This window comes from Petaurus breviceps, unplaced genomic scaffold (assembly GCF_028583685.1).
Source record: "Petaurus breviceps papuanus isolate PSGF00001 unplaced genomic scaffold, PetGlider_PUasm1.0 229, whole genome shotgun sequence".
Lineage (NCBI taxonomy): Eukaryota > Metazoa > Chordata > Mammalia > Diprotodontia > Petauridae > Petaurus > Petaurus breviceps.
The window spans coordinates 16,788,363-16,804,052 of NW_027185903.1; the positions used below are offsets into that span (position 1 = coordinate 16,788,363).

Here is a 15,690-nt window from a genome sequence, read left to right on the forward strand (position 1 = left end):
GATATTTAATTCCTTTCGGGAAAGAATTATTTTTCCCCTTTCCAAAGGTGATGTGCTGAGCTTCTCTCTCCTTTGCCAAAAGGACAGGGTTACTAAGGAATGGGAAGAAAGAATTTACCAAGCACTACTGAGTGCCAATAACTGTGCTAAATGTTTTATAAATGTCTCATTTGAGACTCACAACCCTGTGAAGGTTTATGTTGTTATTCATCCCATTTTGCAGTTAAGGAAGCTGAGGCAAACAAAGGTGAAGTGACTTGCTCAGGGTCACACAGTAAGTACCTGAGGCTGGATTTGAATTCAGGTCTTCTGACCCCAGGCCTAGCATTCTATCCATTAGCTACTTGCTAGAATGAACAGGGATTTCTCAACTACAATCCTTTCATTAACTGGTGGATCTTGGGTCCTTACCATTTGTCTTGCCATTGTTCCTAAGGTCTGCAGGGCCTTACCTGCACACCACTATACCCTTCAGATTCTTAGACATTTCAGTCTGACTTGGCTGCATACTCTAAAGATCCCGGGGCCTTGCCATTCCTTCTGCATCAGATCCTCCTTGTATCTGTTGTTTTCACCAATTAGAATGAGAGTAGGCACTGCTTCACTATAATATTTGTATCCCTGGTATTTAGCACAATGTAGTAAGCTCTTAATGAGTCCTTAGTCATTCATTTAATAAGCCTGACTCTCTCTGAGTAAGAAAAGAACACTTCTCCTTGAACCCAAAAGAAAATTTAAAAATTGGCTATTGCATCTTCCAGTGCCCTGTGGCGAGCCCATCCCACCAACACTGCAGAGCAGAGGAAGAATTATAGAGTGAATATATAATTAAAAGACTTAAATTGAAGTCCTGTCTCTATTTCTTATGACCTCTTGGACCCAGGTCTTCATCTGTAAAATGAAGTGGTTGGATTAGGTTAGGTCTTCTTAACCTGAGATCCAAGGACCTCCATAGGGTCCATATAGATGCATTTCAAGGAGTTTATAATATTGGATGGGGAAAAAGTGACATCTTTGTTTTCATTAACCTCTAACTGAAAATGATAATTTCCTTTAATTATGAATATATGCAGTAAATCCCACTATTAACAAACCTGCGATTTTGTCATCAATAAAAATCATATATGTTTTCATATCACATTACAGTTGAAAATCAGTTGGACGCCAAAAAAACGACATGAATGTTGTCTTGTCAAAGACCACTCAATAGATTTCATATTGCCTCTTTTTAAAAAATCTTACTATATTAATAAGCACATATTGCCATGTCACAAATTTGTTTTTAAATATTTTGATAACTATTTCGATATAATTAGTTGCCTTTGTAAAACTTGCATTTAAACCATTATTCTGAGAAGGGAACCATAGGCTTCACCAGACTGACCAATGTGGCCATAACTCAAAAAGGTTAAGAAACCTTGGACAAGATAATCCCTAAAGTTTCTTGCTCTCTAAACACTATGCTTTTATGTCGTAAGTGATGGGCTATCATGGATCTCTCTCAGTCAGTCATCAAACTTTTATGAAGTGCCTACTGTATATCACAGTATGAAGCTTTAGGAATATAAAAAAAGGCAAAAAAAAAGTTCCTGCTCTTGAGGAGCTCACATTCCAATGGGGGAGACAACATACAAGCAACTAACAAGATGTGCACAGAGTATTTTGGAGATAACCATTAGAGAGAAGGTACCGGCAATTAAGGGAGATCTGGAAAGGCTTCTTGTAGAAGGTGGGACTTCAGCTGGGATTTGAAGGAAGCCAGAGAGGCCAGGAGACAGAGATGAGAAGGGCAAGAATTTAAGGCATGGGGGAAAAGTTGTGAAAATGCTTGGAGTCAGGAGATGAGCTATTTTATACGAGGAAAAGCAAGGAGGCCAGTGTTATTGGTTTGCCAAGTATGTGGGGGTGGGACGGGGCAATGGTATAAGGTGTAAGAAGTCTGGAAAGCTAGGAGGGGGTCAGGTTATGAAGGGCTTGGAGTGTCGAGCAAAGGGTTTTATATTTCATTGTGGAATTGATAGGGACTCACTGTTGTTTATTGAATGGGGGCGGGAAGGGTTACATGGTCAACCCTGTGCTTTATTAAGATCACTTTGACAGCTGAGGAAAGAATAGTATTAGAGTGGGGAGAGGCATGTGACAGAGAGACCAACCAGAAGGATATTGCAGTGGTTTAGCTGTGAGATAATGAGGGCTTGCATCAGGCTAGTGGCAGTATCAGAGGAGAGAAATAGGAATATTTGGGACAGGTTATGAAGGTAAATAGTATAGAATTTGGAGACAAATTGGCTATGGATGGTGAGAGATTGAAAAACTGAGGACAACACATATCATTGTGAGCCAAGGTGACTGGGAAGATGTTGATGTCCTCAAAAGAAACATGAAAACTACAAATAGGTGAAGGTTTGGGGAGAAAGATAAAGTCAGTTTGGGATACGTTTTCTTTAAGATGTTTATAGAGCATCCACTAGGATGTGTCTACTAGGCAGCTGGAGATGTGGGATTGTAGGTCAGGAGAGAGGTTATGGCTGAATAAATAAATCTGAGAATCAACTGCATAGAGATAATATTTTAGTACATAAGACTTGATGAGATCAGCAAAGAAGATAGTCTAGGGAGAGAAAAAAGGGCCAAGGACAGAGCATTAGAGGATACTTATGGTTAGTGGTCACAACCTGGATGAAAATTCAGCAAAGGAGACTGAGAAGGAGTGGTCAGACAGGTAAGAGGAGAACCAGGAACGAGCAGCATCACAGAAACTTAGACAGAAGAGTATATTAAAGGAAAAAGTGATTGACAGTATCAAAAGCTTCAGGGAGGTCAAGAAGGTTGAGGACTAAGAAAAAGTCAAGGGGCAGCTAGATGGTGCGGTGGATAGAGAATGGGCCCTGAAGTCAGGAGGACCCGAGTTCAAATCCAGCCTCAGCTACTTGACACCTACTAGCTGTGTGACAACCCTTGACACAACCCCGGGTGATCTCAAAAAAGAAAAAGTCATTAGATTTGACAATTAAGAGATCATTAACTTTGGAGAGAGTGGTTTCAGTTGAATGATTAGGTTAGAAGCCAGACTGTAGAGAAGGGAAGTGAGTGAAAGGAAGTAGAAGTACATTTTGTAGCCAGTCTCACTGAATTTAGTCAGAAAAGAGAGGAGCGATAGGGCATCATAGTTAAGGAGGATGGATGGCCCAAGTGACTGTTTTTTTTTTCTTTCCAATTTATTTATTTATTTTTAGTTTTCAAAATTCATTTCCACAAGATTTTGTTACAAAATTTTCTCCCCATCTTTCCACTACCGCACCCCAAAATAGCAAGCTTACTGAATACCCCTTCCCCCAATCTGTTCTCTCCTATACCCTCCCCTGTGTCCCTTCCCAACTTAGTAGTAGGGCAAGATGGATTTCTATACCCCAGTGCCTATATATCTTATTCCCAGTTGCATGTAAAAAACAATTTTTAAAAAATATTTGCTTTTAAAACTTTGAGTTCCATATTTTTTCCCTTCTTCCCTCATCACCCACCCCCACTGGGAAGATAAGCAATTCAATATAGGTTAGTTACACAATATTAGATTACAATATAGGTGTAGTTACACAAAACATTTCCATAGTAGTTATATTGTGAAAGACTAACTATAATTCCCTCCATCCTATCCCACCCCTCACTTATTCTGTTTTCTCCTTTGACCCTGTCCCTTTTCAAAAGTGCTTGTTTCTAACTACTCTCTCTCCCAATCTGCCCTCCCTTCTATCATCCCCTCTCTTATCCCTTCCCCCTGTATTTTCCTGTAGGATAAGATACCTTATTAAGTGTGTATGTTATCCCCCCCCCTTTTATTTTTTTCTGTTTGGAGAGCAATTGGGGTTAAGTGACTTGCCCAAGGTCACATGTTATTCCCTTATTAAGCCAAATTCGATGAGACTAAAGTTGACTCATTCCCTTTCACCTTCCTGCTCTTCTCTTCCATTGTAACAGTTTTCTCTTGCCTCTTTTATATGAGATAATTTGCCCTATTCTATCTCTCCCTTTCTCCTTCTCACAATATATTCCTCTCTCACCTCTTAATTTTATTTCTTAGATATCATCCCTTCATATTCAATTCATCCTGTGCCCTCTGTCTCTGTATACATGTACATATATATGTACACACTCACATATATATGTATACACATACCCTCCTATATATACATATACATGTATGTATACATATGTACACATATATATTCCCTTCACCTATCCTCATACTGAGAATAGTCTCATGAATTAAAATGATCATTTTCCATGTAGGAATGTAAATAGCTCAACTTTAATAAGTTTCTTATGATTTATTTTTCCTGTTTATCTTCTCAAGCTTCTCTTGCTTCTTGTATTTGAAAGTCAAATGTTCTGTTCAGCTTTTTTTTTTTAATCAGGGTTTTTTTTTTAAATCAGGAATGCTTGAAAGTCCACTATTTCATTGAATGACCATATTTTTCCCTTATATTATTATACTTAGTTTTTCTGGGTAGGTGATTCTTGGTTTTAGTCCTAGCTCCTTTAACCTCTGGAATGTCATATTCCAAGCCCTTTGATCCCTTAATGTAGAAACTGCTAGAACTTGTGTCATCCTCATTTTGTTTCTACAATACTCAAATTGTTTCTTCATGACTTCTTTCAGTATATTCTCCTTGACCTGGGAACTCTGGAATTTGGCTATAATATTTCTAGGAGTTTTCTTTTTGGGGTCTATTTCAAGAGACAATCAGTGAATTCTTTCAATCTCTATTTTGCTCTCTGGTTCTAGAATATTAGGGAAATTTTGCTTGATAATTTCTTGAAAGATGGTGTCTAGGCTCTTTTTTTCTTTCTTTTTTTTTTTTAAGCAATTGGGGTTAAGTAACTTGCTCAAGGTTACACGGCCAATTATTTCTGGGTGTGGTGCTGAGTATCTGAGCCCGGATTTGATCCAGATCATCCTGACACTGGAGCCGGTGCTCTTACTCGCTGAGCCACCTGGCCGCCCCTAAGCAATTGGGGTTAAGTAACTTGCTCAAAGTTACATGGCCAGGTGTTTTCTGGGTGGGTGCTAAGTGTCTGAGTCCGGGATTCAATCTCCAGGTCTTCTCAACACTGGAGCTGGTGCTCTTGCTCGCTGTGCTACCTGGCCACCCCTAGGCTCTTTTTTTCTGATCATGGCTTCAGGTATTCCAATAATTTTAAAATGATCTCTCCTGAGTCTGTTTTCTAGGTCAGTGGTTTTTCCAATGAGATATTTCACATTGCCTTCTATTTTTTCATTTGTTTGGATATGTTTTATAGTATCTTGATTTCTCATAAAGTCATTGGCTTCCATTTGCTCTAATCTAACTTTGAAGGAACTATTCTCTTCAGTAATTTTTTGAAATTCCTTTTCCATCTGGCAAATTCAGCTTTTTAAGGTATTCTCCTCTTGTCTTTTTGGGTCTCTTTTGCCATTTGAGTTAGTCTATTTTTTAAGGTGTATTTTTTTCAGTAATTTTTTGGGTCTCCTTTAGCAGGCTATTGACTCACTTTTCATGATTTTCTTGCATCATTCTCATTTTTCTTCCCAATTTTTCCCCCACTTCTCTTACTTGATTTTCAAAATCCTTCTTGAGCTCCTCCATGACCTGTAACCAGTCCATTCATATTTTTCTCAGATGCTTTTGGTTCAGGAGTTCTGACTTCATTGTCTACTTCCCATTCTATGCTTTTTGTCCCCAAAAAAGGATTCTGTGGTCTTATTGTGCTTCCTTTGCTTGCTCATCTTGCCAGTTAATTACTTGACTTTTGAGCTCTTTGCTCAAATAGAATAATAGATAGATAATATAGAAATAGATAATAATAGAAATAATAATAGAACTCTGCTTCCAGAATGGAGAGAGCTTTGTCCCAACTCACTGGGGTTTTCACAGCTGCCAGAGCTTTTAGGATGGCACCCTCTCCACAGATACAAGCTCTGTCACACTGGCCACACACCCTAGGACCACTACCCAAGATTGCGATCCAGATCCAAGCAGGTTAAAGCAAGAGCAATTACCCTCTGAATGGTCACTTGGTCCCCACACCATCTAAAGGCCAGGAGCTTTGGAGGCAGCTTTGGGGCTGCTGCTGCCTTACTTCCACCCCTTCTCACCCTGGGGACAGGGGCCGGACTGTACTCTTCCAGCCTCCTGTTCTGTCAGAGTTTCCCACTATTTTGTCTTTGGTGTTTTTGGGTTGAGAAGTCTGGAAACCACCACAACTGCTGGTGATTCACTCTTCTGAAGTCTTCCAAGGCTGCTGCTGGTTGGGGCACCCTTGGGCCAGAACCATGCGGCTCACATGGAACTGAGTTCAGTGTGATAGACCCTTCCCATTGGCCTTCCAGGCTGTCTTCAGTGGCAGATTTGTTTCTCTCTGTTACTTTGTGGGTTCTATAGCTCTAAAATTTATTTAGAGTCATTTTTTTACATGTATTGGAGATGGTTGGAGCCGGATCTGTGCAGAGGTCTGATTTTTACTCCACTATCTTGGCTCTGCCCCTCTCCCCCACCCCCCCCCCCAGTGACTGTTTTTTAAGAATGGGGAAGACATGGACATCTTTATAGTTAATAGGGAAGCATCCAGTGGACAGACAGAGATCCAAGATAAGTGAGAAAGTAAGAAAGATAGGACAGTTTGTTGGAGAAGATGGGATGAAGTAGGATCACTTGTGCATGTAAAGGGGTTGCCTTGGCAATGAGAAGAGCCACTTTTTCTTTTTTTTCATTTTTCAAATGCTTTATTAACTTCTGATTTACATCATTAATTTCCGCCAGATTTTGAGTTACAAAATTTCTTCCCATTTTTCCCCTACCCACCACTCCAGAATAGCAGTCCCACAGGATATTCCCTCCTCCAATCTGCTCTCTCCCATATTTTCCCCCATACCCCCTTCGACTTTTCCAGTAAGGCATGGTGGATCTCTATGTCCCAGTGCCTGTATATCTTATTTCCCAATTACATGTAAAATAGTATTAATAATAGTATATATATTTTAAATATTTGATTTTAAAACTTTGAATTCCTGATTCATTCCCTTCCTCCCTTGTCACCCACCCTTAATGGGAAGAAAAGTAGTTCAGTAGAGGTTGTACAAGTGTAGCTAATGCAAAACATTACCATAGTAGATATATTGTAAAAGACTGACTATATTTCCCTCCCTCCTATCCCACCTCCTACTTGTTCTATTCTCTACTTTGGTCCTGTCCCTTTTCAGAAGTGGGTGTTTCCAACTTGCCTCCCCCATCAACCTGCCCTCCCTTCCATTATCCCCCTTCTCATCTCCTTCCCCCCTGCTCTCCTGTAGGGTGAGATACCCTATTTAGTGTGTATTTCATTCTCTCCCCGAGCCAAATTCAGTGAGAATAAGTTTGGCCCATTCCCTTTTGCCTTCCTATTCTTCCCCTCCATTGTAACCATTTCCCCTTGCCTCTTCTATATGAGATAGTTTACCCCATTCTGTCTCTTTCCATGTCCTCTCATTATATTCTTCTCTCACCTCTTAAATTCACTTTTTAAGTATCATCCCTTTGTATTAAGCTGGTCTTGTGCCCTCTATCTATGTATACCTGTAAACATATATACACACATTCACATATGTATTCATATGCCCATATACCTTCCTATATAGACATATATATATATATTTCTATTCCCTTCAACTATTTTCATACTGAGAAAAGTTTCATCATTTACAATTATTGTTTTTCCATTTAGGAATGTTACTAGTTCAACTTTGATAAGTTCCTTATGATTTCTTTTCCCTGTTTACCTTCTCATACTTCTCTTGCTTCTTGTATCTGAATGTCAAATTTTCTTTTAAACTCTGGTTTTTTCATCAAGAATGCTTGAAAGTCCTCTTTTTGACTGAATGATCATATTTTCCCCTGAGACTGATACTAAGTTTTGCTGGACAGGTGATTCTTGGTTTTAATCCCAGCTCCTTTGACTTCCAGAATATCATATTCCAAGCCCTTTGATCCCTTGGTGTAGAAGCTGCCAGATCATGTGTTATCCTGATTGTGTTTCCACAGTATTGAAATTGTTTCTTCCTGGCTGCTTGTAATATTCTCTCCTTGATCTGGGAATTTTGGAACCAGGCTATAATATTCCTAGGAGTTTTCTTTTGGGGATCTTTTTCAGGAGGTGATGAGTGGATTCTTTCAACCTCTATTTTGTCCTCTGGTTCTAAAACATCTGGGCAGTTTTCCTTGAGAATTTCTTGGAGGATGATTTCTAGGTTCTTTCTTTGATCATGGCTTTCAGGTAGTCCAGTAGTTGTTAAATTATCTCTCCTGGATCTATTTTCCAGGTCAGTTATTTTTCCAATGAGATATTTCACATTGCCTTCTATTCTCTGTTTTGTTTGGACCTGTTTAACAGCATCTTGATTTTTCATAAAGTCATTAGTTTCCATTTGCTCCAATCTAATTCTGAAGCAATGATTCTCCTCAGTGAGCTTTTATGATTCTTTTTCCATCTGGCAAATTCAGCTTTTTAAGGCATTCTTCTCCTCATTGCCTTTTTGAGCCTCTTTTACCATTTGAGTTAGTCTATTTTTTAAGGTGTGATTTTCCTCAGTCAGGCTGTTGACTCTCATTTCGTAATTTTCTTGCATCGTTCTCATTTCTCTTCCCAATTTTTTCCTCCACTTCTCTTATCTGCTTCTTAAGGTCCTCTATGGCCTGTAACCAGCTTGTATTTTCCTTGGAAGCTTTTGGTGCAGGAGTTCTGACTTCACTGTCTTCCTCCTGTTCCATGCTTTGATCCTTTTTGTCCCCAAAATAGGAGTCTAATGTTGGATTCTTCTCTTTGCTTTGTTTCCTTTGCCTGCTCACTTTGCCACTCAATTACTTGACTTTTAGGCTTTTTGCCACAGTAGGGCTCTGATACAAAAGAGGGGAGCTTCATACCAAATGCTGGGGTTTTCTCAGCTGCCAGAGGTATTAGTTGCGTGCATTTGGTGAAGCCTCCACATGCTCTAGCAAGCTGGACACACACCCCAGGACCTCCAGCCTAGAACACAATCTAGATCCAAGTAGGTTAAAGCAAGAGTGATTACCCCTCAAACTGGTTGCTTGGGCCCCCCTACAGTCTGCAGGCCAGGAGCTGAAGCTGCCACATGGGGGCAGCTGCAGCCATGGCAGCGGCTTGAGAAGCCCATACACTCCCAACTACTGGGTCCCAAAGTCCAGACTGCATTGACCTCTCACTTTGTCTTTCACATCTATGTGTTGATAATTCTGGAGATGGCCACAGCTGCTGGTGATCTGGAGTCCCTCAGGCCCACCCTGGGGCTAAAACCTAGGATGTGGGGCTGGGCTTGGCTCCCAGAGTGCTGTGCCAGGCTGTCCTCAGTGGGAGGTTAGCTTCTCTGTGTCATTTTGTGGGTTCTATAGCTCCAAAATTTGTTCAGAGTCCCCTTTTACATGAATTGGGGAAGGTGGAAGCCAGAGCCCGGTGGAGGTCATGCTTCTACTCCGCCATCTTGACCAGAGCCACCTTTTCTTGTGAGAGAGGGGTGTGGGAGGAGATAGGGGGGGAAGGCACCTGAATAATGTAAGATGGGGGCAGGATCAAGAAAGAGGGAGCTCTTGGAGAGTGACCTCAGTTTTCTTTATGAAATGGGCAAAGTTCTCAGCTGAGAAGGTGGGAAGAGGGGAGCTATGGGGGATTTGAAGATGGTTGAAAAGTCTGGAGAAGGTATGTAGTTAAGTGGGATAGTGATTTGATTAGGAAGGTGTAAAAGGATAACATTGCTGCAATTGAAATTATATATCATAAAGTGGACCTAGTCAGCTTTTTTTTGGTAATTTTCTACAGCTCTGCTTGGCAGCACAGGAGTAGGAATGAAAGCAGTGGATGGTGAGAATAAGGGTCAGATTGGCATTAGGATAAGGGAATAAGATAATTAAGAGAGAAGGACAGTGTTGGGTTGAACTGGTTCACCAAAGGGTCAAAATGGGGAAAGGAGGGAGAGTGTAGCTGGTGCAAGAGTGATAGCCTGGAAAATAACGGAGGGGTTAAAAGACTGGAGGCCAATGTGTGAATGAATGAATAAGAAAGTGGAATGGTGAAAAAAGTTTGGAGTTGCAAGAACAATGGGAGGGGTGGAATGGCAACAGATTGTGATCAGATCAGGGAATTTCAGAGTTCATGAATACTGGAAGTGGTGCTTGTCACTGGTGGCAAGATTAAGGCTATAATTATCTTTACGTGTGGTTATTAGCAATCATACTTAATTTTCCAAGAAAGAGGCAGTCCTATGGCAGAAAGTGTACAGGACCTGTAGTTCAGAGAGATCGAATTTCAAATCTAGGCTCTGACACATACTAGTTTATGAGTGTGAGCAAAATATTATTTCCACTACCTATTTTGTGGGATTGTTGTAAGAAAACAAATGAGATTATGTATGTTAAGTGATTTATAAACTTTTAAGTACTATATAAATGTGATTTATTAATAATAAAAGTCTATTTAAAGCATAATGTGACTGAGCTATATTGTCATTGACTGCATAGGTAACTATACCGCTGTAGTTCAGCTATAATGTGTCCTAGCCAATCCATAGCTTCATATCTAGAGTCCATGGATAATTTTTTATGTTATACAGTTCTGGACATTAGCCAGGGTTTTTTTTAGTTTATGTAATATTCAACAACTGTGTGATGTCTACACACTTCCTGGTGTGTGTGTGTGTGTGTGTGTGTGTCTATATATTTAGCACAATAGATTAGCTACTGCTACAATTCTACATAAACCAAAGCACAAAATTCCCTTCTTCAAATGAGTATACTTTTTCAAGATTGTCATGAAAAATAAAGTTACTAAACTGAAGATATGTTTACATCTCAAATAGTTCCTATATAAGTGTTGTAGTTTATAATGGACATTAGCTAGTCATAATACTGGGTCATAATACTATAGGTATACATAGTGTAGCATATGTCTGTAATTGTTTTCTCATGTTCTCCCAAGGCTTCAACTATTACCTCTATGTACATGATCCCAAAACAATATCCCTAATCCAAACCTTTCTCAACAAGCTCCAGACCCATATTGTTAGCTGTCTACCTTGGGTCTCCACTTCAAAATCAGACTAACTCCCTCCGCCCCCCGTCCCACCATTCCTCTTTTCACACTGTTTCTGACAATATCACTATCATTTATCCAGTCACCCAAAGTGGGAGCTTTAGTTTTGTCTTTGACTTTCTCTTCTTCAACTGCCATGTCTAGTCAGTCACCATGTCCTGTTACTTCAACATTTTCAAGATATCTGACATCTATGTTCTCCTCTCTATTCCCACTGACGTTATCCACCTAGACCACTGCAGTAATCTAACTCATTCTCTCCTCACCTATACTTCCCCTCCCCTCATCCCCAATTCACACTTTCTACCATTGCTGGGTTATTCTTCTTTGTGCACAAAAACTGATCATGTCCCCTCTGCTCAATTTCTTCAGGAATTGTTGGTTCAAAAAACTTTGAAATCCTTAGACTGGCATTCAAGGCTATTCACATTTCGGCACCACCACATCTTTCCATTGTTACTACCGTAGACACCAATCCTTTCTCCATAACTGAACTGGATTACTAACTGTTTTACACACATCACCCTTGCTCTTCTGATCCTTTGCTTCTTCTTATGCTGTTCTCTATGGCTGTCATTCCTACAATTCCCATTTTGCTCTGTTGAATTCCTATCTATCTTAAAATTTTTTTGTCTTATTGTAGGGGGGAAGGCAGGGCAATTGGGGTTAAGTGACTTGCCCAAGGTCACATAGCTAGTAAGTGTTAAGTGTCTGAGGTCGAATTTGAACCCAGGTCCTCCTGACTCCAGGACTAGTGCTGTATTCACTGCACTCCTAGCTGCCCCCCATCTGTCTTTTAAGACCAAGTTTGAGTACAATCTCCATAAGGCAGAAATGATATTATCCTTTTTGAACCTCTAATAGAACTCTCATGCTTTCAGCACAATCTATTTTGCATTGTAGTCATTTGTGAATGGGATCCTATACTGAAGTCCTCCTCCATTCTTGGTGTGGAGGTGATAGTGGCTTTTTGATTTTATGCCAGAAAAGGACCCCTCTCAGGGAGATTCTATTAAATTGGAAATGTTTAGTGTATAGCAACAGTACATGTTTTTTTTAATTTAATCCTCAAAACAATCCTTGTGAAGAAAGCACTACTATTATCCCTATTTTACAGAAGAAAAAACTGACGCTGAGTGCATGATTTACGTGGTGTCACACAGCTAATCAGTATCTGAGGCTGGATTTGAACTCAAATCTTCCTCACTCCAAATCTAGCACTTTATCTACTATGGCACCCAGGTGCATATGGACCCAAGTATGGATTGCATGACTTTTGTTCAAGAACTTTTGGATCATAAACTTGTTGCATGGTCTCTTTTTGTGTCTCTCGTGCTTAGCACAATGTCTGGCATGTAGAAATCTCTTAAAGAACCAGCATGCCTACTTGTAAAGTTCACTTCCATGGAAGGGTGGTCATTAGGTAATGAATTATTTGGTCATAACAATCCATGAAGCAAGTATAAAGAGCTGATGACACTTAGCATTGTGCTGTGCCTTTTGAATAACAGAGGGAGCACCGGTCCTGTTCTTTCAAAGAATGGATGCGTGTATGTTGTGGCTCCCTCGCCAGGCTGCAAACTCATTAAAGTAGTGCTCATATTGTACTTATCTTTGCTTCTCCCCTCATGCCCACCATAGACTCTGAGCATGTTAATGACTTAACGAGTGTTTATTAAAATATCTTGTATTTATTCGAATTGAATGGTGAATCAATATAGTAGAGGGAAATGAATACTAGATCAAGAAATGTAGAGACCTAGATTCTAATTTCACCTGGATTCTACATTAACTGACTATGAAGTTACTGGGTAGTTTCTTTGGATTACAATATACTCAATTATACCTGATATCAAACTTAGTGTCAGGAAGACTCAGATTTAAATCCTGCACCAATCAGACACCTACTAGCTGTGTGATCTGGACAAGTCCCTTGAGCATTGTGTACCTGAGTTTCCTTATCTGTCAAATGAGGAGGTTTGACTTAATGGTCTTTATGGTCCCATCCAACTTTGTCTATGATTTCATGACTAAATATTCAAGGACTAAAGGTTCTTTTTTTTCCTTTTTCTCTCTTTTTTTATTTTTTAGTTTACATCATTCATTTCCACAAGATTTTGAGTTACAAATTTTTTCCCCAATTTTCCCTGCCTACCACCCCAAAACAGCATTCCCATTGAATATCCCCTCCCTCAATCTGTTCTCTCCCATGTCTTTTCCCATTCCCCCTTCAACTTTCCGGTAGGGTACAGTGGATCTCTATGCCCCAGTGCCTGTATATCTCATTTCCCAGTTACATGTAAAATATTAATAATATATAATATACATATTAAACATTTGATTTTAAAACTTTGGATTCCAGATTCTTTCCCTTCCTCCCTTGTCACCCACCTTCACTGTAAAGATAAGCAATTCAATATAGGTTGTACATGAGTAGCTATGCAAAACATTTCCATAGTGGATATATTGTGGAAGACTGACTATATTTCCCTCCATCCTATCCCACCCCACACTTGTTCTATTCTCTACTTTGATCCTTTCCCTTTTCAAAAGTGGGTGCTTCCAACTTCCCTCCCCCCAGTCTGCCCTCCATTCCATTATCCCCCCTCTCTTCCCCTTCTGCTCTACTCTGCTGTAGGGTGAGATACCCTATTTAGTGTGTATGTAATTCCCTCCCTAAGTCAAATTCAATAAGAATAAGGTTGACTCATTCCCTTTTGCCTTTCTGTTCCTCCCCTCTATTGTAACAATTTTCCCTTACCTCTTCTATATAATTTACCCAATTCTGTCTCTCCCCATCTCTTCTCATTATATTCCTCTCTCACCTATTAATTTCACCTTTTAAGTATCATCCCTTCCTATTCAATTGGTCCTGTGCCCTCTGTCTATGTGTACCTGTAGACATATATACACACACTCACATATGTATTCATATACCCATATACCCTCCTATATAACAGATATATGTATGTATACATATACACACATATACATACATACACACATATATACATTTCTATTCCCTTCAGCTATTCTCATACTGAGAAAAGTTTCATAAGTTATAATTATCATTTTTTCCATGTAGGAATATAAGTAGTTCAGCTTTGATAAGTTCCTTATGATTTCTTTTCCCTGTTTACCTTCTTAAGCTTCTCTTGCTTCTTGTATCTGAATGTCAAATTTTCTATTCAACTCTGGTTTTTTCATCAAGAATGCTTGAAAGTCCTCTATTCCACTGAATACTTTCCCCTGAAACATGATACTCAGTTTTGCTGAGTAGGTGATTCTTGGTTTTAATCTCAGCTCCTTTGACCTCCGGGAATATCATATTCCAAGTCCTTTGATCCCTTGGTGTAGAAGCTGCCAGATCCTGAGTTATCCTGATTGTGTTTCCAAAATATTGAAATTGTTTCTTCCTGGCTTCTTGTAGTATTTTCTCCTTGATTTGGGAACTCTGGAACCTGGCTATAATATTCCTAGGAGTTTTCTTTTGGGGATCTTTTCAGGAGGTGATCGGTGTATTCTTTCAACCTCTATTTTGCCCTCTGGTTCTAAAACATCAGGGCAATTTTCCTTGAGAATTTCTTGAAGGATGAATTCTAGGTTCTTTTCTTGATCATGGTTTTCAGGTAGTCCAATAATTTTTAAATTATCACTCCTGGATCTATTTTTCCAGGTCAGTTGTTTTTTCCAATGAGCTATTTCACATTGCCTTCTATATTTTCATTTGTTTGTATCTTGATTTCTCATACAGTCACTAGCTTCCCTTTGCTCCAATGTATTCTGAAGGAATGATTCTCTTCAGTGAGCTTTTGAGATTCTTTTTCCATCTGGCAAATTTGGCTTTTTAAGGCATTCTTCTCCTCATTGCCTTTTTGAGCCTCTTTTGCTATCTGAGTTAGTCTATTTTTTAAGGTGTTATTTTTTTCAGTCAGGCTGTTGACTCTCTTTTCATAATTTTCTTGCATGGTTCTCATTTCTCTTCCCAATTTTTCCTCCACTTCAATTTGATTTTCAAAATCCTTTTAAAGCTCCTCTATGGCCTGTAACCAGCTCATATTTTTCTTGGAAACTTTTGGTGCAGTAATTCTGACTTCATTGTCTTCCTCCTGTTCCATGCTTTGATCCTTTTTGTCCCCAAAATAGAAGTGTAAAGTTGCATTGCTCTGTGTGCTTTGCTTCCTTTGCCTGCTCATGTTGCCCCTCAGTTGCTTGACTTTTGGGCTTTTGCCACAGTAGACCTCTGCTACCAGAAATGGGAGCTTTATCCCAAACCCTGGGGTTTTTGCAGCTGCTGAAGGTATTAGTTGGGTGCCCTCTGTGAAGGCTCACCATGCTCTGGCAAACTGGTCACACACCCAAGGACCTCCACCCTAGACAGCAATCCAGATCCAACCAGGTTAAAGCAAGAGCTATTACCCCTCAGACTGTTCGCTTGGTCCCCCTACATTCTGCAGGCCAGAAGCTTAAGCTGCCACGTGGCAGCAGCTGCACTGCCACGTGTTGGCGGCTGCATGGCTGTGGCATCTCAGCTGCTTCTCACCCTGGGGGCAAAGGTTGAATTGCACTCCAAATTCC

The 15,690-nt window shown here is 39.9% G+C and overlaps 1 protein-coding gene across 2 annotated transcripts in view; it reads left to right on the plus strand.

Moving 5' to 3' along the window:
- PDE8B (phosphodiesterase 8B) overlaps positions 1-15,690 on the plus strand; it is a 357,883-nt gene that overhangs the window by 102,073 nt on the left and 240,120 nt on the right. The window lies entirely within an intron of this gene.